Here is a 25,195-nt window from a genome sequence, read left to right on the forward strand (position 1 = left end):
ACTTTGTTTTTCAAATATATTCCTTTTAATATCTATCACTTTCACCATCTTTAGAACATCTCTTCTAATGGCAAAGTTTGGCCTATGGCCAACATCCTCCATAGTAACAAGTAATAGGTTTATTCCATGCTGAAAAAAAGAAGAAAGAGAACACAACGTTTCGGCCGTGGAGCCGTGGAGCTCTCCCTCCTCCCTCTTTCTTCTTTTTTTCAGCATGGAATAAACCTATTACTTGTTCCTTTGCAGCCTACGCATGCTGACGCAGCTACCCACCTGAAATCCTCCATAGTAGTCCTGTCAAACCAGTAGCATCAATTAATTTGATTGCCTCCTGTGCTAGTCAACAATTAATTCCTTTACCCTTAGAGGGAGAGTCACTGTACCACATGCAACTGAATCCTGGTCCTTCACTACATATTAAAAAGCAAAATCATCCAGGAAAACATCACACGTAAACTGGAGCACAGTTCTCACCTGTTTTTCATTTAAAGTATCATGTGACATGTTATAATCAGTGCTTTTTTAGTCTCTTTGGTTTTCTTTTTGAGTTTAGAGGAGACTTTACAGGAGAGGGAATACATATTATTAAGCAAGTTCAATTAAATCCACTGCTCATGTTTCCTTTAAGCTAAAATACCAATCAATGATTTATAGTTTCCTAGAAAAGAAAATCAATTCTCAAAATTTTGGAATCTCTGTAATTGTAATCCTGTGCTCTCAGATCCCTGTAAGAACTGTAATCCTGAATTTGCTCCTTCCATTGTCTGTTGTCCCACTGAGGGTATTAGATAAAGTCCTGGCTTGGCCCCCTCTAAACAATCATCGATCTAGAACTGATGGAGGATTATGTAATGTAATGCATACTCTGTAGAATAACAGATCTTTCATGTGTTTGTTTATTGTTGTTTTAATTTCAGTTCATTATGAAAGATAGGGAGATAGACAAACCCCATTTCCTGCTAATTACCTGCTCACTAGTGTACAAATACAGGTCACCAGAACATTTTATCCCAGTGTTCAAGACACTTCTCCATCCTCAGTGGCATTGAAAATACAGTAATTCTGTAATTAATGTATGGGTGTTCCATCTGTGCTCTACCAATATGGCTCTCATCCCTCTAAGTGGTTTAAAGCTCAACATAGTTATAAATGCACTTTTTTATTGCAATAACATTTTTGTGCTCTGCACCTCCTAAATATTATCTTAATACAAAGTGTTTGGTCATCTCAACAACTCTGCTGCTGTCAAGCAAGATCTAAGGGGTGCAATTATCTGACAGACAAAAAACAGCTGGCTTTGACATATGTTCTTTAATACTCAAGACAAATGCATGAAAAGAATAAACTAACCACATCTTACTGCAAACTGCCATTTATTAGAATCTGCAAGTAGGCAGAAAAATATGACTCAATGACACATTGAGAAAATGATATTCAGTACCAGAAGTAACTATGGTGATTTTCTGTTATGCCTTAAAACCACAATCCTATTATACTAAATAGTTTTAGATGATAGCATATATTTTCACAGTTTTACACTAAAGATGTTTTGTTGATGAAAAAATTAATTTAGAAGCATAACCATCTTTAAAAGTCGGCACTGCCAATTCATGTATATATTATGTCAATTTATTTGAAAACCTTAATTAAATGATCTTAATAATAAAGCTTAGGCTGACTTCAAGGCCTTGCCTTCTGACCTTGCCCTCTGAATTACAGAACCTAAACTAAAGACTAAATGGAAGGAAAATTAATACATGGTCAGGGCCCATTTTATTACACTGATTATTGTATAATAAGCTTTTCCCCTTGCACTCAGGCCTGGGACTCTGGATCACTGAGACTCTGGGTCTGAGAAGGCAGTAAAGCTGGTTATCTGTGCAAGATGGTACAAGACATACTTTAAAAATACAAGATTGTCTCTAGTAGTGGTAAGATTTGTACCTGGTACCCACATTTTTTTACCGCTCTGAGGGAGGTATGTAAAAGGGTCACTTATTTACAGCCTCTTCTGTAGGAGAAGGAGTGCAACCATCATTCTTCAGTATGAGTGTTCAAGTGCTTCCATATTTTCTCTGTAATTCAGCTGTGCTTAGAGGTAGGGAGGCACTACACTACTTATAGATGATAGATCTATTGTTTTAGGATTGCTTGTATATATACCACAAACATCCAGATCTTGACTAGCAGACACCAGTGGAATCAGGTACTGTCTGATGATACATTTTCTAATTGGCTTCCACTGAAACACTGTGGCAATCTGTACTGTACCAGACAGAAGAAGTATGATTAAAGAGCTCATTCAAACGTTTTCTATGGCTGTTTAACAAATATGAGTGTATAGACATTTTGCCTACTGTATATTCACTTATGGCACAAATATAAATTTACTTCACACAATTCACAATGTGTTCTTACAGGTAGAAAGTACAACATTTTAAACAAAACAGATCACACCACATACATTATTTCAAAGATATCATGCATGACAATCTACCACAAATTTATGGCTTATGTGGACTTTTATAACTACACACAAAGATTTTAAGGTCAAGTTTTATAAGACCCCATTTAGAATAGCGTGCTCAGTATTGGTTACCATGCTGCAGTAAGGATTATTTTTACTTTTAAAAGACTAGAGAGAAGATTTATTCTTAGTCTCAGGGTATTGTCATTTACAAACAGTTTACAGGAACTAAATCTTTTCAGTCTACAACAAAAAGGACTAAGAGGAGATTTGATCCAAATGTATAAAATACACAGTACACATAAACCATAAGGGTTATAAACGGGGTTAACCAAGAGTACTATTTCACACTAGGTATTGGAAGAAGGAAATGGGGTCACAATTAGAAATAAAATTAATATTTAGATGGAATTTGAGTTTTACTTATCTACTAACTAACAAATGAACAAGATGGCCTTCTCTCATTTGCAACATTTATTATTTTCCTAAAATTGTACACTGGATTTTTGGAAAAAGCTTGTAGGAATGTTTACATTTTAAATCTAGGCTAATGCAATAGCTTTAGTAACTTTGGAATGTGACATTTCTTTTTAAATCAGGGGATTATTTAATGCCGGAGGTTTTGAAGTTTGATCAGACACATCACAGTGTGTCTAGTATTGGGGTTTGACAATAGCACACCCTCACATACAGATATGTATACATACTGTATGTGTGGGTGTGTTGTTTTCCCCTGTAACATATGGCACAGAATTCTGCTGTTGGATAATATGATTTTAAGGCTTTCCATCTGCATTGAATTAATAACCAAGATATATTAATGGAACAAATTTGTCTTAAATAAAGGCGACCTAGCAGATGAGTGGTTTATTATTTGTCTTTGCGGTGTTTGTAACTGGGGGCAGGGGAGAGCTACAAGCCGTCTTTATTGTGTGGACAGCGTGAGGTCAGGGAGGATGAGCTCAGCAATCAGTCTCCCAGACTACCACGTGAGAACCTCGGCACCAGATTAAAAAATACTAAGCTGCTTGTCTTTTCTTTCTATTTTTTAATTCTAATGCTACAATGTTTTGAAACTAAAAATTGAACAGCCATTACGTGTATAGTTTCTTTTGAAGATTCCTCAAAAGCTGCTTATACCAAATTTTCTAATTACATAAATAAACTATGTATACTGTATACCTGAACCACAAAGTTATGAACCACATTCATATCTTTCTTTGCATTAAAAATAGAAAATGTACCCCTGATGGAAGATTTTGTTAAAGAAAATTGCAGTCTAGAGCACTACCCACTCCTGAGATGTGTTCTGATGAAAATATTGTGACTTAATTCATCAACACAGGTACACAACACCTAAGGGGATGTAAAAATATTGGTGTGACTTTAAAGAGTCAAGTCAAGCAACATTAATAGGCTAAATGTTCAAAACTGTCAATGCTGCAGAAAAGCCTAACACCTGAGATTCCACTTCCTCTGGGAGAACCAAGTGGGAATGCAACCCAACTAAAAACAACAGCAATTATCCAGTTTAGTTCTTAAAATAGTGACACTGCCTTTTAAACCTGAACATTTTTCAGTGGTAAACACAACACTTACCAATGAGAGATCATTCAGCCCATCTTCCTTGCTTCAAAGTTTGGTAGACTTAGTCTGAAATTATTTCTCTTTTAGTTTCCAGTTGTAATCCTGTGTCCTTGTTTTACTACTGAGCATAACAGTCTAATTGGACAACATTATTTATGTCCTTTAGGATTGTATTGTATATACTGTACTTGGATCGAATCTCCTTTCAATCTCCTTGTTCTGGATTGAAAAGATTTAGTGCCTTTAACCTGTCCATGTACAACAATCACCTGTTATTAGGAATCATTTTTGGTGCTCTTCTTTTAACTTTATCTAAGATTATACAGTATGATCATTTTTGTGGAATAAACAAATAAACAAATAATGCCAATATAACTTTATTGTTTTCTACAACAGATCTACAGTATTTTCATAAAATAAGATACAAACCTAAGAGAATACTAGATCCACAATGAGACTTGTCCTCCCGGAATATTTTTAATGACTTTTCCTTGCAGTAGACCAATATGTACTGTACCAGCTGCAAATGCAATAATCCCTGCACAGATATCAGAGGCTCTAAATCATCAGCAGCCATTCACCAAACGTTTATGTACACGACAGAAAGAGTAATGTACTGCACTAACTTTAATAAATACAACTTGTGTATTGGATAAATTCATGGATGTTTAGTTGACTCTTAAGCAGAACAGGTGCAAAGAATTAAAACTTTTTTTTCAGTTTGCCTGACACTTCTAAAGATATTACCATTTGTGCAGTGAATCAATATTATGGAGGACATGTATCCTACAAACAAGATGAATGATGATTGATCTTCAAATTGAAAATTAGGAACTTCTTGGAATTAACCTTTCATTTTGACATCACAATATCTTTGTTATAAATTTAGAATCACCAATTATTTTCTGACAGCATACATGATTTGGAATAGCCACTTGTGTTTTTATCACATGTTGGAGTTCAGCTATGAACACTGAAGCCTTACACCAGGGAGAATAAGGAGAATAACTGTCTCCTGACCCACCCGCTTTTGAACTACTAACTACATTCCCAGCTACACAAACCTATGCAGGTAGTTCAGTGCTGATTGGAGGATTGAAAGGTGTGTCCTTCACTAATGGCACGACAGGCTGCAAGTGGAAGAGATAATTAAATTATTCAGATTCAAACATGTGATGCCTGGATCTAAGAATGTAACCTGCCTGAATGCACACACCTTTAGTAGTCCATCCTTAGGACTGATTAGCACAGCATAGTGAGTTAATGTTGAGCAGTGGAATACAGTATGTCTCTTACACAGAACACCTTTCAGGGTTAAGGTGTGCTTACAGTGTGCAATGCTGAGTGTTAATTAATAATTACTATTTACATAGCAGATACTATAGATGCAAATTTATTGACAGATTAAAAGTTTAATCACTGAGGCTAAAATTTAAAGATTTTTAAGAATCATATGACTGCCAGTTCTTTTGTCACTCATTTACTGCTGTATAAATACAGTACATAGTGTTGGCAACAAAATGTATTAAATTTGAAATTTACAAATCAATTATTTGTCTTAAAAATATGCTGTGGCAACGTACATATTCCTCTATTTCTTTCTAACTCATAAACATATTATCATAATTTGATTAAAACATTTTAATCTAGGTGTGCTGTTATCATTATTCAGGTAGAAACTGACATTAGCTTATGTATTAAGGTTGCCTGATTATACACTAACTATATATGGCTTTAAAAAACATAAAATAAAGATGCATGCAAATATCACTCATTCCTATTTAGTGGCAGTATCTTGACGTAAAGTACTATGTACAGAGTATGTAGGATTGTGAGCGGTACTGAATTGATTTTTTTTAAAGTGGTCTCATATGATTAAACCACATTATAACACATTCCAAGAGCTATAATCATTTTCGATTATAATCATTCACAAATCATTTTTCACAACACAAATCAAGCACAGACCTGAGAAAGAATAATGCATTCCAATACCAATAAAGAACTTATTTTTAGGATTTTTAAAATTTATTTTGAAAGTTTCTAAAGATGCACAAATATAGGATCAGCATCTTAGGGTAAAGAATACCATTGATTGGAACAGCTTGTTTTTTACATTGCAATGTGGCAAGACCTTTCTTCATTTACAGTAGAACTGAACAGACAGATATGAAAGAACTTACCATAGAAAGAATAATACAAAATGGAAATCTTATGAATTCTGATTTTAAAAGGTGTGTGTAATGCTCATTCAAAGAAATTGATTCCATATTTATTAGCAGCTTTCAAGATTTCCTTTTTCTCTTAGTCACATTTCACAACATATTCACAGAATGTAGCTGTGTAGCTGATCTGACCATAACAACATGTAGCAGCTGTTTGGTCCACATTTTATTATTTTATCGTGAATGTCTGGACAATCGCTATTTAGCATATTGCACTATGTAATCCAAGTAATACCCTTATAAAGGCTATATTCCTGGTGGATAACATTTATAATATTCCTTTCTGAACAGCATTACATAGCATAGCACTCATTTCATCTTATTTTCATAGGTATTATATTAGGTTTGTCGCGGTTGTCATCTCTCCTCTAGAGGGCGCTCCTACCTTTTCCGTGTTGTTCTTAGTTTTATTAGTGTCAGCTGTGTCTCATTTCCTTTCCATTATTTAAGCCCAGTGTCTCCGTAGTTCTGGGCTCAGCTTTGAAAGCCCGGAAGCCCGGAAGCCCGCCTACCCGCCTACCCGCCTACCCGCCTACCACCTGACACAGGAGTGGCCCGAGGGCACAGGCTTCATCAAGGTGACCTGACCTCTGAGTCCAGGGCTTGGAGCACTTTGCCCTGTTATGCTTTTAACTTTTCATATACTTGGTCCCCGTTCCCTGTTCCTGTTTTAAACTGTCTGCTTCTCCGATGGATCTCCCGATTTCTGGATTTTGGCCTACGCCTTATTACTCCTTTGGACTTCCTTTGGGCTTGTTCGTCTGCGCTCCCCCCATGCACAGGATCACCTTAGTCACTGCCCCCTGTCTGTCATCCTGACCTTACCTCGCTGTGCCTTCCCTGACGTCATTCTCCAGACACTTCTGGATTATATCGTCAAGCATAGAGTCTTTAACAATGCATTTCACGGGAGTCTGACCCGGCTCTTGTGAGTTATTTTATGTCATTTGGCACAAGAGAATTAGTTCCTATCCAAGTTAAATAATATAGTTATGAATTATTTTGTCTTGCTGTATATTTTAATGAATGTAGCCTTTTGAATGTTGAAATTTAAAAGCATTTTTTTATTTTATATTGACAGATATAAATGTTCATATACAGTAAATTAGCATTTATAAAAAACAAGAGCGAATATAATTTTAGATACACAAGATTCTGCAATAATTTTATGATTTTCAAATGAGATCTGATTCATTAAAGCAGGCATAAAGCATTTGTAAAAATAAATCAATAAATCCATAAATTAGACATGGGACTAAATTTATACTAATCCCAATATTGTTTATGTCTTAGAAGTTTAATTTGAGCATGTCTCTTTCTTATCATATGGTCAATTTTCATTTCAAAATTGTTTGATCTCCTTGGTATAAGAGTACCTGTGTTTCATTCTTGCTTCTGTTTAATTAATAAGAGCACTGTGAGTAAAGAAAACAGAAGGGAATACCTAGTATCTGTCTTCTAAAATGCTTTACATTTTCTGAAAAATAATTCAAGAGCTCTTCTATATAATAAGATGCTCTTTTTCTTGTTTTTGGGATGCTGCTAGTAACATTTTGCATGATTGACTCATACAGTGTAGGTATTTTACATGCAGAACTTAAAAAAGACTGTCCAGCATAGATAACAATCCCTTTCAAATTAATAGATTTATTCTAAAGCAGGGATGAAATACAGTACTGGGCTAAAATAATTGTTACTGTATTGGTCAACAGATGCAAATTATTTTTTTCATCTGACATAACATTACTCTGTTGGAACATTGGAAGTCTAAAGAGTCATGGCAGCGTGGATATAAAAAAACAGTTCAAAAACAAACAAGGATAACCCTCTTAAGGGCTCTGTTCCATTTGTCATTAGACTGAATAAGACTGAAAGACTGAATAAGCAATGGCTAAAAGAATGACTGCCAGGAGAAAAAGATCTAAAACATTTAGATGATGGTCAGAGGAAGAAGACTGCTTGTCAGCCTTGTCCTGAAGGACTACTGAACACGAGTCTAAATGACAGTGCTTTTCAATGCAAGGAATCCTCCATCCAGTCTTTTCCATATCTGCCATTTATAATGTTCTCTATGGTTGTATTAAAACAGTTTCTAGTATTGCTTAATATAAATCACCCGGACATTGCCACAGAAATACCAACACACAAAAACATTCACTCAGTTAATGCAGTTAATAATTAACACTATTTCCTGATTCTCCTTTGATTTCTGTATATATGAATTCCCTTTCACTAAATAGGACTAATTTTTTATACTGTTAGTATAAATAAAACTGAATGCTACTGAATACCTAACAATAATTTGCCTGAAAATCTGCAGCAGAAGAAGAGCCTTACAAACAACATGACAACCTCCTCCTTTAGTGCTGCAGATATATACATCAACTGCTGTAATATATATGAGAGCATTATCTACTGTACATGCACACAATGCTGTATTGTTATGCAGTGTATATTGACAGATGGACACTTCCGCAGATAGCCCTTCATGTCACTGGGGGGCTTGTGTCCCCAACATGGAAACTTCTTGTGCTATTCAAGCATAAATGTTGACTCATGGGTACATTATTCCAGTTTGTCAGTGTTAAGTTTTGTAAAAAGATTACAGTACATGTAAAAGCATTTCTGAATGATTCAAACAATAACAGTCAACTCTTAATGCTGTCAGACTTCCTATTCATATAATAAACAAAATATGAAAATTTTATTTTGAAAGTTCAACACTTAGAAACCCATATATTATAACTTTTTTTCCCTAAATGTCAATAAACTCACTTGTTCAAATACAAAAAAAAACAAAAGTATAACAATTTGTATTTAGCACAGGAATTTGTGAGCAAAAAAAGTTCCAGTATTGTAAAATAAAGTAAAGAAATATAAAACCTCAGGCAATGCAAAGGTTTTCCCAGATCATTCATCACTTTAAACTACAGAATGTCTGATTTTTATCTATAGATTCGATAGGCACAATATACATCTATAAGGAATATACATCAAAATATACGTGAAAACATGTTCAGTATGTCAAATACCCAAGCTGAGGATCACAGACCTCTCATGGAGAACAGAGTTCTGGGAATTCAACTTTACAGCATTAGTGAGACTTCACAAGATTAGAGTGAGTGGCAGAACACACGAAACAGCCATCTTGCACAACACACTCTGTGGAGCCAAGAAGTGTTCAAATGTTTTTAAGTCCTTAAACACCTACGTTCAACATCATCATCATCATCTACTTCTGCTTTAACCCCTAATATGAATATTATCTATTATTGCTGGTGTAATTTTAAAGACAAACTTCATTTTTTTCATTATATACATGTACTTCAAAGTATCATAGGGGTGGGTTTCCCAATCTCTTTCAACTACCTACTTTCAGTAAGAGTTCACAATTTCAGCATACAACTAATTAAAATCTAACATTATCAATAAAGCTGTTGTAAATTCTAAGCTAGAGAAAGAACAGATGCACATCAACAGGTCTACTGTACGTAAATGCTGTCAGAGCAGTTCCATTGCGTACATATTATGGTTCACACATGCCTAATATTACACCGTTAGTTTTGGGAATAAAAAGCTTCCACTTGCCCCTGGGAACAGTCATTGAGGACCCCTGTTTGAAAACCTTTGATCTAGCTCATCAACAGCATTAGCTGAGTGTGCAGTAAACTGTATTAATTCTGTTTCTCAACTCCACTGGAGCTGCAACTGAGAATGATGAGAACATACAAATCACTATGATTTTCAGACTCTAAATTTGGTCAATTATTAGTTCAAATGTGTACAAAATAACATACATAAAGTAATAAAAATACCAATGAATAGTATTTCCTTAAGGTGGAATCAGGATAGTTAGATGTTATAAAATAGTCTTAAAATAAGACACTTTTTTCATTTTGTTTGAATAGATGGGTATCAGAGTACTTACCTTACTTTCTACTTTTAAACCTTTTTATAATTGGTACAAGGCTGCCAACAAAGATTCCAATTGTTACAGATCCTACAGGTGAAGTTTTAAGCAATTGCATTCAGCTTCATTTGTTAGTTTAATGTGAACCAGGAAAGTAATGTTTTACAAAAAAACAGTTTGTAGTGGATATCATCAGAAAAAAAATCATCTTGTTTATATAAATGGAGCTAAAGATAATGATAAACAGTTAACTGTTTTCAAATATTTCTGTAATTAAACAAATAATTGTCATACGGTGTTAGTATTTCTGGCCTTCTGCTAGAGTTTTTATTGAAAACCTGGTCAGCTCATTTTGACCTGTTGAATACCTATCAATAGGGAGAGATCTACAGTAGGATAGCACCTGGCAGGAGGCCATTCTTCCTGGTTCATTAATTAAATGCATTGAACAAACCCGAACATCTCAGCTTAATCCTGTAGGCCAGGATTTGTTGGTTAATACTAAAACCCATATGACCTATTTCCTTCTCCCCTTACATATCAATACTCAAATAGGGCATAAAGGTATAGATACAGTCCAGTGGAAGTACATGCGTATATGTCCAAAAGTATATGTAAATGTTATTATGGATTTCCTTTTCATCTCCCATTTATTTTATCACAGCGTGGAGAATATCTTTGATAAGTATAAGCCCATCTAAATAGATTAAAACTGAAACTGTATAGTGAAAGGTAAAAACAAACTGTCATACACAAGAAATACTTAGTCTTTAGCAGGCATAAGATGATATAACTTACAGTACGTTTTACAACACTCTTCATTTAGGAATGATGGAATCATAGTATCATGGAAAACAGCATGTTTTACATTTTTCTAAATTCATGTTACAGTATATCCATTCAGCTCTTTACATTACTCTTATATATAAACTGCCCTATAATAAATAATTTGCACCATGAGAACATAACTCAATTGAAAAAAAATACTTATTTCTCTTTATATGTTTTTACAAAATCAATAATATATTTTTTTTTTACTTAAGAAGGACTACATAAAGTGGTATTAGCATCATGTCGGCTGTTTAATTGTATAAATCTAAGAGCTGAAAGAGGGCAAATGAGTCATTTTACTTGTATTTTTACATTATTTCTATTTTGTCCTTTCTGGTTTAACAAAGGACAATTGGCAATACTTTATTTTGCCTTTAGTTTAGGGTAACACTGATTTGGAATGAAAGGCTTGTCTTTATAATGTGAGTGCTTGTTGTGGCCCAAAGACAGACAAAGCACATAGACAAAGCTGCAGTACATCTTCTGACATTCTGAACGAGGCAAACCTCCATAAGCACTAAAAAGAGATGGCACATAATGTTTAGACAGTCAACTATTATTTTAGAACAAAAGTGACTTATTCCTCATCATGAAGGTCTTAATTTAAAAACAAACATGATTGAAAAATACACCATCCCACACCTGTTTATTTACAAAAACAAAAAAACTTTAAAAATGACTATGATTATTTCCATGAATAATGGAAAAAAATTCTTATGTGCAAAATGGATACATTCTGAGAAATATACAGGAATTTATTATTTTAAATGAAACACTTCAGAAGAAAATGAAGACGTGCAATTGAAATATAAACAGAAACTCCTCATGCACATTGTACAACGTATTTGCCAGTTCCTTGTCATTTGAAGTCAAACAAAGTGAAATTTGCATGCATGTGTATATTGAATTTTTCCCTATTATTCATAATATAGATCTAAAAGCAAATATAGTTTAATTTCATATAGACACATAATACAGTAAAGTACAGATATAGTAATTTATTACTTTATATATATTTTCTACTAAATATAGCAATAAATGCTGAAGTAATAAACTTGAAACTTAAATATACTTGCTTACTGTACATTTTTAAACATGTTTGTACCTATGCTGTTTATTATTATAATAATTAAGTTTACGATTAACTTAAAACATCATATACCACATCTGCTAAATGAATATTTTACAGAAATATCACAAATGTTTCACCTTTGTTGTTACATATGCTGCGTATTGGTGATATATTAGGTATGATCCTCATATCGTAGCTACTGTATTAAAGCATTAACAAAGTACTTGATGTATGATGGACAAGCACACTTCCTACATTGAATACTATGCTTTGTTTTCAGGATTTACATTTTTTTACAATTTATAAAATATATATATATACATATTTCCAGTGTCACATATTCCAGACTTTTCCAGACTACAGACACATCTTCTTGACGTAAGTCGTGTCAAACTTGCAGATAATACACCATAAATAAAACAAAATGGAAAATAAAAAACCTCACTCGCACACAAAATAAGACACTATTTGTTAATATCTCAAACTATTTTGTAGTATCCACTCTTTTATAAACTAAATAGCAAAGCAACTAAAATGTCACCAAACTAATAAAACTGTTTTAAGTCTTAATTTTACTGCATCTTATTGCATCAGTGCAAATAAAAATGTCTTATCAATGGAGTTAACAGGTTGGAAACAAAAAATAAAGTAAATGAATAAGAAGAAAATGCACTTCTTCATTGCTCTTGCTTTAATGATATTACCAAACGAAACAATAAAATAAGTCAATAATAGGAACTTTCTTTTAATTCCTTGCTAAAGGGTACAACTATGGCGGGTGGCATTCAGCTAAATCAATAAACAAATAAGCGGACAAACACAAAAAATCTCTGCCCACTTACAGTAAGTGGTCTCCAGTGAGTATTTATAAATTACATAAGGCGCATTTCTTATTTCCATAGACTAGCAGGAGTATCAGAGAATGATTTTCTTGATAACTTCTCCCTCTCCCACTCTCACTCCCAGCTCCAGGACTCTCTAGGGGAGCAAAACGAGAACTCAGACCTACTGCTGAACATGCTTGCTTCTCCTGAAAGGATATTTTTTACAAGAACTGTGACAAGAAGCTACTGTAGCTGTAATACTGACCTGCTGGGCTGGTGTGCTGTTTTGGCTCCCCGCTGTAAATAATCCCGCAAATGTTTTGTACAATTTCTTCCGTGCACAGTTCCAGATAAGTGTGGTTCCCCTATTTGTCAGTCGAATCCACAGTGTGGACAGATGGCCATGAGCCCTAAGCCCTGCTGGAATGAGGCAAGCTTTGCTTTTTTTTTCCTCCCTAGCTTAGCCCTTGGCAGATAAGCCTGAATCAAGCAAAGTGAGCTCACAGCCCCCTCCACCAATCGTTTCAATTAGTAACACATGAGAGGAGCTTCTGCCCAAAAAATCTGCTTAGTGGAAGGGCCAGAGGGCAGGGCAGCAACACTCTCCTTTGCCTTGCTTGATAATGACTGTGAGGCACCATAAAATAGACATGAATAAAAAAAAACACCTACTGTGGTACTAGAAATAAAACAAAAAGTTAGACCACAGAATACAAATAGTGATATTAGAATGAAAAAAACACAATTGATTACTCTAGTAAACAAAAGTGAAATAACCACTCATTATAATGAATTTGGCCTTATTAGTTTTATTCTGAAATAATTAATTGAAGAAAATGAATAATGCTACAAGGCATCACCTCCGCTGTCATAAGTTGACAAAGAGTTGTAAAAAGAAAGATGAAGCAAATGCTTATCATCTCTAATAATTTGTTCTATATCAAATTCCAGAACAAACAATCAAATAACAGCAATAATTGTTTGTAGTAATTTTTTAATTTAATGACACTATTTGTTGCATCCTTGGTGGTTTATTTTAAAAACATGTATTATTCATAGGATTCTTATGATTCATACCATTAGATAAATGAGATAATGGCATTGCATCACACAATCATTATGATGATTAACAATGCCGAACTGTAGCTTCATCGCTTCAACAGCCTCTAATAATTTTACTGCCTGATTTACTGCAGTATTTCATTCCTTTATTAAAAAAATGTGCTTATTGTTTTAAGCATTCTTCGATCAGTTTTCACTTTGGAACAAAGGCCTGAAAAACATTGAAACTGGAAAGATTTAACCAGGAACAGTGAGTGACAGGAGGTTAACTCAACTCTAATTCTCACTCCTGTTAATTCCTTTTATCTGGGTAAATTGTGCCTACTGACAGTCCAGTACAAGTACACAAGTAAGTATGCACGTTCCTTCCACACATCTCTTCCCAGTACACACAGAACACAGCTCTCCCCACAGCTGAATTATGCCACAGCCCTGTGAATAAAATGTTGCTGTTCTGGAGATAAAGATGCGTTCAGTCGAGCAACTAAATGACTAAACAAATGAATCAGCAGAGCAGAAGTGGCACATTTAATTACTGCTCAGTGCTAGGAAGGGGAACTAATTATGGGGTCTATGAACCACATGTCACTCCTCCCCAAACCATGTGCTCTGATTCTTCTGGATCTACAGTTATTGTGTGTCTGTGTGTGTATGTTTTCTGGGAAACTAAAGAAAAAAGCCTGTAAGGATGAAGGCTAGAAAGATAAAGGGCCACTTAAATAGAAAAGAGCCAGTAGAAGTGGAGGTCTGGCCTTTTAATGGTTCTTCACAAGCTTACAAGTTAAGCCTCTGTACATAAAGAAACACATCGATTTAACCACTTTTAAATGTGCGCTACCTTATTTAAGGCAGCTAACTCTCATTTGTGTAATCCCAAACAATGCAAGTAGCAAGCCTTTGACCCCTTTTGTATATGTGTGAATGTGCAAGTGGACTTTGGACTCACTTTAACACAATGTCTGTGCTGTCTGTTCAGTCTGTTCAGTGAAGTGTCTGTCTTCAGCATGTCTTCCCTTTCAGATACATCCACTGTGTCTAAAGACATACAGTAAAGCTATGGTAATACATATCAGAACCCCAAAAAATACTTTGTATTTAGCAAACAGATACAGGAGAAGGATTTTAGATTCATACCATAAATGCTGAAGTTATGTTTTTTAGCATGATTCTTAATTTTTCAGAAATTAGTTGTGCAGAAGTAATATATATAAATATAATGCTTATAAGGGAAAAGTATACATTGAATTCATAATATAGAAAACTCAGTGTGATTAACTATAGACCTACAAACAAGTAATAAAGTAATAATATAATAAATAATTTAATAATTAAATAATAAAATAGTGTATATGCATATATGAAATATACAAATCATAAGAGTAAAAGACTTGGATTTTTCTTCTGCTTTAAAAGTAGATTATATTTCTATGTGTACAAACTAAACATGAAACCTTCTGATTGCATTTTAATATGCAATTTAAATGACTTATGACTGAATTTTAAATTTTAATCCCTCTTTCTAATAAAAAATATTCTTAAATGCTGGTGGGATTCATTTTTTACCAATTTATAGACTTGCTACTGCAAAAAGAAAGCAAGCAACCTTCTGGGGTCCTGATTATTTTTTCTATGAATTATAGTAAATATTCCACTTATTTTCATTGTTCATAATAAAATGTTATAGGTGGTGATGAAAGAAACCATAAATATATGTTACAGCAATAAATTGTAGGTGTGAAAAAATAAAAATCCAAAAAAACACAGGAAAAAAGTTGTTCTTAGCTGCTATGTTAACTCTGACAATGGTGCTAATTTGATGTACTGTAGTATCAATAATATTGTAGTTTTTTCATTATGTGACCAAATTTCCTTTAAAATTGCACATCCCTACATCCTATTGGAATAGCCAGCAGCAGTTATTATGGATGTCAACTATGAATATTCCAAAGGAAGGGAGATTTTGGCATTATATACCAGTCCTGTACAAGTTATATTGCTCTGTACTATACTGTAGGTAGTGTAGTATCACAGGGGGTTATCAATCTAATCGCATAAAAATGTCCGAAATACTCACATTAAGGAGTCCCTTTCCTAGTTTGTCTTATCTTTCACTAACACTCTTACTCTCTCTCTATTATATGTGCTCGCATGTTATTTTATTTGGTCCGCACGACTTTATCCAATCCAAATCTGTAACTCATCAAACGTTTCTCTTCAGGGTTTCCGTCTTTTAGTTCCAAACCTAATCCTTATTAAGTCACCTCTTCAATTCCACCACAATCCCATTTTGTTTTCTTTTGTTGCTTCTGCCTAGGTGGCTTCCGCGCCATTGACTCCTTCTGGGTCACATATATTGCGCCCCTGATGTAGTTCACCTGTTTCGTATTGAGTTGTCAAGTTAGGGCGTTTCCTGTCGATGGGTCATCTCACCTCCCCTTGCAGCCATCTTGCTCAAATCTAGATTCATTTAAAAGATTTTAAGAATGTTGTTTGAAAAATATCTATTGTTGATGACCCTCCCCCGGGTGATCTTACATTCCCTTCTCCTGAGATCCGTCCTGTGCTCGGACTGTCTGGCAAACAAACAGTGCATGCCTGAAAGAGCATCCACATTTCCTTGCTTTTTTCCGGCTCTATACACTGTTTGAAACTGAAGTCTTTGGAGGCTGAGTGCCCAGCTCGTAATTCTGTTGTTCTTATCCATATTCTTAAGGAGCGGGGGCATGGTCTGTATACAAATTAAATTGTCTCCTAACAGGTAATACTTCAGGTATTCTAAAGCCTATTTCATCGCGAGACATTCCTTCTCTATTCCTCTAATTCCTGTATCAGAAGCACCAGTCTGGACTATGAGCAACCTGTCAAAATTTGGTGCTTGTAAGATTGGTTGAGAGGATAAAGCTATCTTTAATCTTCAAAAGGCTTTCTCTTCAACTTCCATCCACTTCACCTGCTCAGGAAGGCTAGTTCTTGTTAGTTCATGTAAAGGGGCAGCTATTGATGCAAATGCCAGAATAAATCAATGATAGTACCGCTCCAGGCCTAAGGAAGTCCTAACCTGTTTCTTCGAAAGAGGGGTAGGTAAATTTTTAATAAGTTGTATCTTTTTTTCTTGTGGCATAATAATTCCTCTCCCGATGGTGTATTCCAGGTAGTTGGCTTCACTGGCTCCCAAACAACATTTCCATGGATTCACTGTAAGATCTTCATTCTGAATTCAAGGCTTCCATGATAGCTTTTATATGTTGCATATGTTGTTGTTGGTGCTATGAATAATTACATCATCTAGATAGGTGAGGTCTATGTATGCGGTCCATTAGTCTTTGGAATACAGCAGGGGCCCCGTGTAAGCCAAAGGGGAGGACTTGGGAGTGGCGAAGGCTGTTTTAGCTTTAGCATCTTCTACTTGGGGCCTTGGATAGGCATCAAATATTGAGATATCATTTAACTTCTGGAAATTATTACAGAATCTAACTGTTCCATCTGGCTTCAGCACCAACACAATGGGTCTGGTCCATTCACTACGTGACTCCTCAATTCATCCTAAAGCTAACACTTTTTCTACCTCCTCTTTAATCACCTTCTTCTTGGCTTCTGGCACATGGTAGGGGGGTAAACATACCTTCTTTCCTGGCTCCATGATGATCTTATGGTAGATAAGATGGGTTCTTCCTGGTACGCTGGAAAAGACATCTTTATTCCATGTTAGAAAATCCTGTAGTTCTTGCTTCTGATAAGGGGCTTAGTCCCCCATAAATTTGGAACTCGCATCTTTTATCGTGTTCTTTAAGCGTATAATTCACTGGTTCCACTTTTTCCACTACTTCGTAAGGGCCCTGCCATGAAGCCAAAAACTTACATTCTGTGGTCGGAATTATAACATGCACTTTGTCCCCCGGCTGAAATTCCCCTGGTGTGGCTCCTTTGTCATAAACTTGTTTTTGGTGAGCCTGGGCTTTCTCCAGGTGCTTTTTTACAATGGGAATAACCATCTTCATCCTCTCCCTCGTTTGCTCTACATGGTCAATAACTGTTTTTAGTGGTGAGGGTTGTTGTTCCTTAAGTAAATCCAGTAACCTGCACAGTCTCCTGGAGTACAACAGCTCAAATGGTGAGAATCCTGTTGAGGCTTGAGGTACTTCTCTGATGGCAAACATTTAATAGGGAAGATATTGATCCCAATTTCTCCTGTCCTTTTGCATAACCTTATTAAACATACTTTTCAGTGTTTTATTGGATTCCCGGCCAAAAGAAATGGATGAGTAGTCTTTTGGTCATCTTCTTTACCCCCAGGGGTCCTCCCAGGAGGTGGCTATGTGCCAGGTTAAAGAGTTTCTTCTGGTATGCTGTTCTACCCCCTTGCTGTCTCCCTTTTGAACCTGATAAAGAAGATTATTTTTTACCATAAAATAAGGATAATTCAGGGTTCCATTGGGATCACATAACTTTCCAATTTTTCTTACATGCCCCCATGCATGTTTCAAATTATCATCTTCCAATTGAGTTATTCCGAACTTACCTCGACGTTCATTTATCTCCAAATCCGGCAACTCTGTATTCAGGAAGTCAACATCTGTTTCTGTGGCTCTTTCGCCTTCTTTGTTCTCTTCCTCTTGAGTGTCCAGAGTTTTTTCAGTTCCACTTCCTCCTTGTGGGTCCTTATCTTCTTCCTCTCTCTGTATCTTCAAGGCAAAGTACCAGGGTTATTATGGATGCCTGGTTATTTTCCCCATAGCTGATGAAATCTGGGACAGTCTCGGCCTAACATGATGTGATGGTAAGGCATTGATAGTCTTCCCTCCTACTGTAACGAACAGTTCTTTCCGGACCCTATGCGGACGACACAATCTGAAGAAGTGGGGAAACACTAGGAAAAAGTCATGCAGGAATACGGGGCTGAAAACGGGGGGGACGTGTCCAAAGTGCGCTGGTGCACGGGGGAGGTGTGGCCGAGGCAAACAATCCAAAAGTAATCCATAGAGGGCATCCAAAAACACAAGAAAGTCCATAGCCAGGAGATCCATCCAAACAAGGAATTAAAAACACGAACCGGGTCGGAACCGGTAACAGGAACAGAGGTTAAAACCTTAACGGGACCAGGCGCTTCCAGGTCCCAGACTCGCACGGTGCGGAAACCAGATGCAGAGCCAGGATGAACGTCAGCGCCTGGCTTTTAAGGTGGGCTGGGAAAAGGGGGTCAGGTGCACAGAATTAAGTCTGAAGTGAAAGGGCTGGAGCACTCTTAAGGAGGAGGGACTATACTCGTGACACCTACCTTGATATTAGCAAGACGAAGTTCTTCACAGGTCTGGATGCAAGCAGAGAGATAATTACATTTCACCCCCTCTTCCGGATTGATTTGCATGGGCTCAGAAAGATTAGGACACTAGTGGCTAGATGTCCCACCTCATGACAGCTGAAACACTTTCGAGTTTCTTGCCAGGGTCTGGTTAATCGAATAGGTCTCTCTTGATGGTATGTTCGCAGAGGGCTAGAGTTTTGGGTCGGTCCACGTTTAACAGGATTTCTTTGTACACGGTATCTTGTGTCTGATCCAAAATTCTTAAGTATGATTTTCTCCTCTCTGCTAAGTTCCTCTTTTTCTTCCCTTAGTAATGCCTCAGTCACATGGTGTCTCTCAACTACTGTAGGTCCACTGCCTAATCTAAAGATTGTGGGTTGCCATCACTCACCTTCCTCCGGAGGGTAAGAGGTAAACTCCTTACAAAGTGATCTAAAACCATTCTCTCAACCACTTCCCCCGCAGATAGTTCCTCCAGTTGAAGCCATTTTTTCTCCAAATGTACCAGATCCAACATTTGAGGACGAATTGCCTTCTCTGGTTGATATTTCCAATTGTGGAACCTTGTGGCTCATACAGCCGTAGTCACCCCCAGTCTCACCAGAATTTCCCTCTAAATCTTCAATGTGTCATAATTGTCTGCATCTTCTCATTTTAAATCATAATAAGCCTTTACTCCAACCAGATACGGGGCTACTCTCTCTGCTCATTGCTCTTTTGGCCATGCATTTCTAGTAGCAGTTCTCTCAAACATCATCAAATACGCTTCCACGTCTTCCAGTTCAGTCTTCTTCTGGAGACATATTTGTTCTGAGCTATTTGTAGTTCTCCCTATATTCAGAGCCTGACAGATTTCCTCCCTCACCCTCTGTAGTTCCTCTCTAACCAGTTTTTGTTCATCTTAAATTCATTGATTGGTCACCGCCTGCACCTTGGTAGCCTCTTGTGCTTTTATGGTCTCTTGTTGTACTTTTAAGGTTTCGTGCTGGGTTAGAGTGGCCTGCAAGAGTTGTTGTATTAGTTACTCCATTATGTCATTTTTTTCTCTCTCAGAGGTTCAATGTCCATGTCCTCCACCAAATGTAGTGTGACAGGGGGAGTTATCAATCCAATCGCATAAAAAATGTCAGGAATACTCACACCAAGGAGTCTCTTTCCTAATTTGTTAGTCTCATCTTTCACTAACACCCTTACTCTCTCTCTATGATATGTGCTCACATGTTATTTTATTTGGTCTGCACGACTTTATCCAATCCAAATCTGTAACTCATCAAATGTTTCTCTTCAGGGTTTCTCCAGGGTTAGTTCCAAACCTAATCCTTATTAAGTCACCTCTTCAATTCCACAACAATCCCACTTGTTTTCTTTTGTTGCTTCTCCCTAGGTGGCTTCCTCGCCGTTGACTCCTTCTGGGTCATACTGTATATATTGCGCCCCTAATGTAGTTCACCTGTTTCGTATTGAGTTGTCGAGTTAGGGCGTTTCCTGTTGATGGGTCATCTGACCTCCCCTTGCAGCCATCTTGCTCAAATCTAGACTCATTTAAAAGATTTTAAGAATGTTGTTTAAAAAATATCTATTGTTGATGACTCTACCTCAGGTCATCTTACAGTAGCATAAAAATGTAGGAAAAACGATGGTAAAGGAAAAATGCAACATTCAAACCTTTGGACAAGATGAGACCCTTTAGGGCAAAACATTCATGAAATCAGCAATTTCTTTATCATCTCATTACAAAGAACAATCTGCTTGATGTAAACAGTTCCAGAAATGCATACAAAGTCCAGAAAAAGTATCTATTAATCCTGGAAGTTTAGTAATTCATATAAAAAATAAAGGTGTGGATTTATATAGAAGTATATACATACTTTGAAAAAAATAGTTTTTTTAATTATTTTATTTCTAATATTGCAATGGTTTTTCTGAAGGTTTTTTTTTAAGTACAGGCAATCTCAAATGCAAAAAAAAATGATCAACTTAATACATCATGCCCTCTAGTGGGGCCACTGAATTCCCAAGTCAAACAAGAACGTGACTTAAATACACAGAGAGTATACCATACAATGTCCTACTGGGATAAGAAAATAATAACTGTTGAGACTTCATGTGAGAGGAGATGAGTCAACTTAATTTAGAAGCAAAGATCGTGTTCAGCTGCTTCTTGAAGAACCCCAGAATTTGGGCCTTATGCATTTGACCAGGAAGTCTGTTCCAGACATACATAACTCTTTGTGTAAAAGTATTTTTTATTCACAATCCTATATCAATTTCTTTTTAGTTTATGATTGTGATGTCATGTCACACCATGCATGTTTTGTCTACAGAGTCTGTAGTAGTCCCTGGACAACCTTATACTGTATAGGAACAAGTAATAGGTTTATTCCATGCTGAAAAGAGAAGAAAGAATACACAACGTTGTGTTTTCTTTCTTTTCTTTTCAGCATGGAATAAACCTACTGCTTGTTCCTTTGCAGCATACACATGGTGACGCAGCTACCCACCTGAACCACTTATACTGCATATACTTCTAAAGTTTTTAGAAACTTGGATCAACTCTCTTTTAAATGCTCTCTGTTCTACAGTGATGAGATTTACAGTAGTTCAGTTGTCAGATATCCTGATTGTATATGCTGATCACCTAAGATAATAAATGATTCTTGTTCTTTTTTATCTGTTTCTAAAGTAAAAATTTACCTTTGGTATGTTTTTGATATACTGCACAGTTACCAAAACTGAAGCGATGTAAAGATAGTTTTGTTATATATCCAGGCATTCAGTCTGATTATTTATTACATCCCACATTGCCTTGATGAAGTTATAGAATAATCTTCAAAAACACCCATATTAATTTAATTTGTAGCTTCCTGAAGCTCCTGTTCCTACTTTCTGCATGGAGCACTTTGCTCTTGTCAATGTGAAATATCATTTTTCATGTGTCTGTCCAGCTCATGATTAGTTTTAAATCTTAAGATATGTTTTTATACTCTAATAAATTACAGTAATTTAAAATCCTATTTTTTTAATTTCTTGCTGTTGCTTCTTTGTTGTCCACTACTGTGATTTTGACTAGTTTTCTAATTCTACCATAAAACTACATTACTGATACAGATCAGGAAGAGCAATAAACCAAAACAGATCTTTGGTGTACAACACTGCTTACACCTGACAATTAGAGGCCACCCAATTTAGCATGTGTGTTCTTATTTATTAACTAGTTTTCAGTCCATGTGCACACATTACAATAGATTTCTAGTCTTACCATCTCCATATATGGTTGTTTGCTTAATATAAATAAACTGTTCTTTTTGTTGGTTAAAAGAAGTCTAGTAAATTAAGACATCTTTTTGCTGGTTAAAAGAAGACTAGTAAATTAAGACACTATTCCAAAATCCATGCTATATGTCTTTGAAAATGTGATTATTTTGTAAATATATTCCTAATTTAGCTCTAATTGTATTTTACCACTAACACTATCAGTCTGTAGTTTCCTTTGTCCTGCTTTTTATGACATGTTATTACATTTGTAAGATTGTCTCAAACACCTATGGTTTCTTTGACATTGTGAAAGCATTTGAACACCCCAAAAGGCAAAGATTGTTCTCTAAAATACAAAATAAAGTTACATACTCAAAGGTTGCAAACAAACTTAAATTAACAGGTACAGTAGCATTCATCAATTCAGCTGTGTATGAGTGCCTATTGCATTTTGAAAGCTGTCTTTTTGTTATAAAATAGAAAAGCAAGGATTACTTTTTCTAATGTTATATTTAATGCCATTAAACCTTTCTTCACATTTTGTCCATATCAGGAAAACACAGCTGTGTTACAGTTATTTAACAAGCACACTTTTCGGCAGTTTCTTATTGTCAGCATGACATATCTGGGCCATCGAAACTTATTTAGCTGTACATGAAGTATAAATTTGCTTTAAGTTAAACAGCTTTAATAATACAACAAATCTTTATGCAAAATTTTCCTTATTCCGATTTCAGTTATGCCGGATCTCTCTTGTAAATAGTTTAATGTATGGAAATATGTCTCCCTCTGGACCTCTCTTGGAATACATTTTGCACAGCTGAGCTTACCTCCCACTTTCCCCCTCATACAACATACTGGCAGTCAACTTGAGTTGAGGGGGGGGGTGTTGTCAGACAACAGAAGTATAACATAACCCAATCTCAGTCTGCTTTGTGAGACTTTGTCCAAATACTGCAGAGAATCTTTCCTACATATTTGTAACTTATTCAGATACTGTATATTTGTCATAGCATGAAAAATGTCTTGAGACAAAACTCTGAAATTAAATAACAACGCTGAAACATAAGTAATGCTTATTGCAGTTGCATTTGTGGGGAAAGTTGTCACCAATATAATACATATTTGATAAGAATAGTATGAAATTTTTTAATTCATTCTATATCTGTTAATATATTTTATTTATATGTTATATTTAGACTATTATGCCTAAGGCTCTCCATCTGCTTTCCTTAAAACGGTATTTAGGAGCCATTGAATTTTCTCTAGTTTCCAGTTTAGTAAAAATTATTTATTGTCCAATGATTATACCAAAGTCACATATTAGTATTAAATATAGTGATTTTGGAAGTTTGTGATTATGATTTTTTACACACAAAAAAATTCCATTATTAAAGATACTGAAAAAAATATCTGTCTGGATGTCTCATTTAACTACTGAATACATCTTAAACAATAATGGATCCTCACTAGGTAAATTGCAAAACCACAAGACTGAAATGTAAGTTAAACTGACTCCTGGTTAGTAATCACCATCATCTGAGAACTTTGATTGAGGAATTGATGAGGCAAAACTCTCAGTACCCGTGATGCCAAGTGAAAAGTAGTTAATGTTATTCTTTATTTAAAAAGTTTTTAACTTAAAGTGTTTTTAACTGGGTAAACAAAATGTAAAGGGATATCACGAGATATAAAAATAAATACAAAACAAAAAGCACTAATTATGATACTGTTTGTTTGTGGCTATATAAAAAATTAAAAACAAATGCTATAACAACATTACTTATGTAATACTTATAAACAGTGCCTCCTGTTTTAGAACTGAAAATATTACAAAAGAGACATTTCAACTATTGTGCTTAAAATTACTTTCAACACACTCTTTTATTCTTAAAATTATTTGAGAATATCATATTCATTATTGAGTATCATTGAATATCATATTCACCTAGTCTCACAAGATTCAGCACCCTGGACAGCGATGTGATCAGCAATCAAAATCTTGCAGCCAATTTTTAATTTGTTTATGAAAAATTGAACATGTCTCAGGCACACCCAGTTCATCTGGCTCTTAAAATTCAATCTGATGGTCAAAGCTGCATTGCTACATTGGTCTCAGACCGGTTCACATAAAACTCACTGTTGTATCCAAGAAATATTTTCATTAATTTCAAAATGTAGGAAAGCAAAAACTCACATGCACTCCACAATATTTTTAATAGTCTTAGTATCATATTATGATTGCTCAGGGAAGGTCTGATGCAAAGTGAAAAACCAATAAAAGACAAATCTTTTCCATCTCTGGATTAATCCCATGTTGTATACTTAAGCAAATTCAAAAATAAAACATCAGTAACAATGCTGCAAGGTGCAATGGAAATATCATACATTTAAATTAAAATGGAGCTGCTGAACTGAAAAATCATCATTGTACACAGAGCTTTCTGTTTGCATAGATTCATTTAATCACAGTGATAAGTGAACAAATGTAATGTAACTATGGCTAAATGACATTCAGTGAGAACATACAGTACAAATGATAAGAAAAAATGTAGTATGGTATTCTTTATCATCACATCAAACTAATAAAGTTAAGGGAGTTCTGTTCCAAAGAAATAATAATGAAAATTGAAAGAAAAGAAAAAAAACTGCATATGAAT

At 35.4% G+C, this 25,195-nt stretch overlaps 1 protein-coding gene across 7 annotated transcripts in view; it reads right to left on the reverse strand.

Moving 5' to 3' along the window:
- Window positions 1-25,195, reverse strand: part of LOC148822769 (poly(rC)-binding protein 3) — a 104,917-nt gene that overhangs the window by 77,549 nt on the left and 2,173 nt on the right. For 2 of the 7 annotated variants that reach the window (XM_088928818.1, XM_088928815.1), the window contains exon 1: window positions 13,182-13,260. The exons of 4 other annotated variants lie outside the window; for them this stretch is intronic. The gene's annotated coding sequence lies outside the window, so the exon portion shown is untranslated. Of the gene's footprint in view, window positions 1-13,181; window positions 13,266-25,195 lie in introns of those variants that run through there. One more of the 7 variants, XM_088928814.1, reaches the window with a different exon arrangement.

The sequence above is a fragment of the Atractosteus spatula genome, chromosome 12 (genome assembly GCF_055471065.1).
Source record: "Atractosteus spatula isolate fAtrSpa1 chromosome 12, fAtrSpa1.hap1, whole genome shotgun sequence".
Lineage (NCBI taxonomy): Eukaryota > Metazoa > Chordata > Actinopteri > Semionotiformes > Lepisosteidae > Atractosteus > Atractosteus spatula.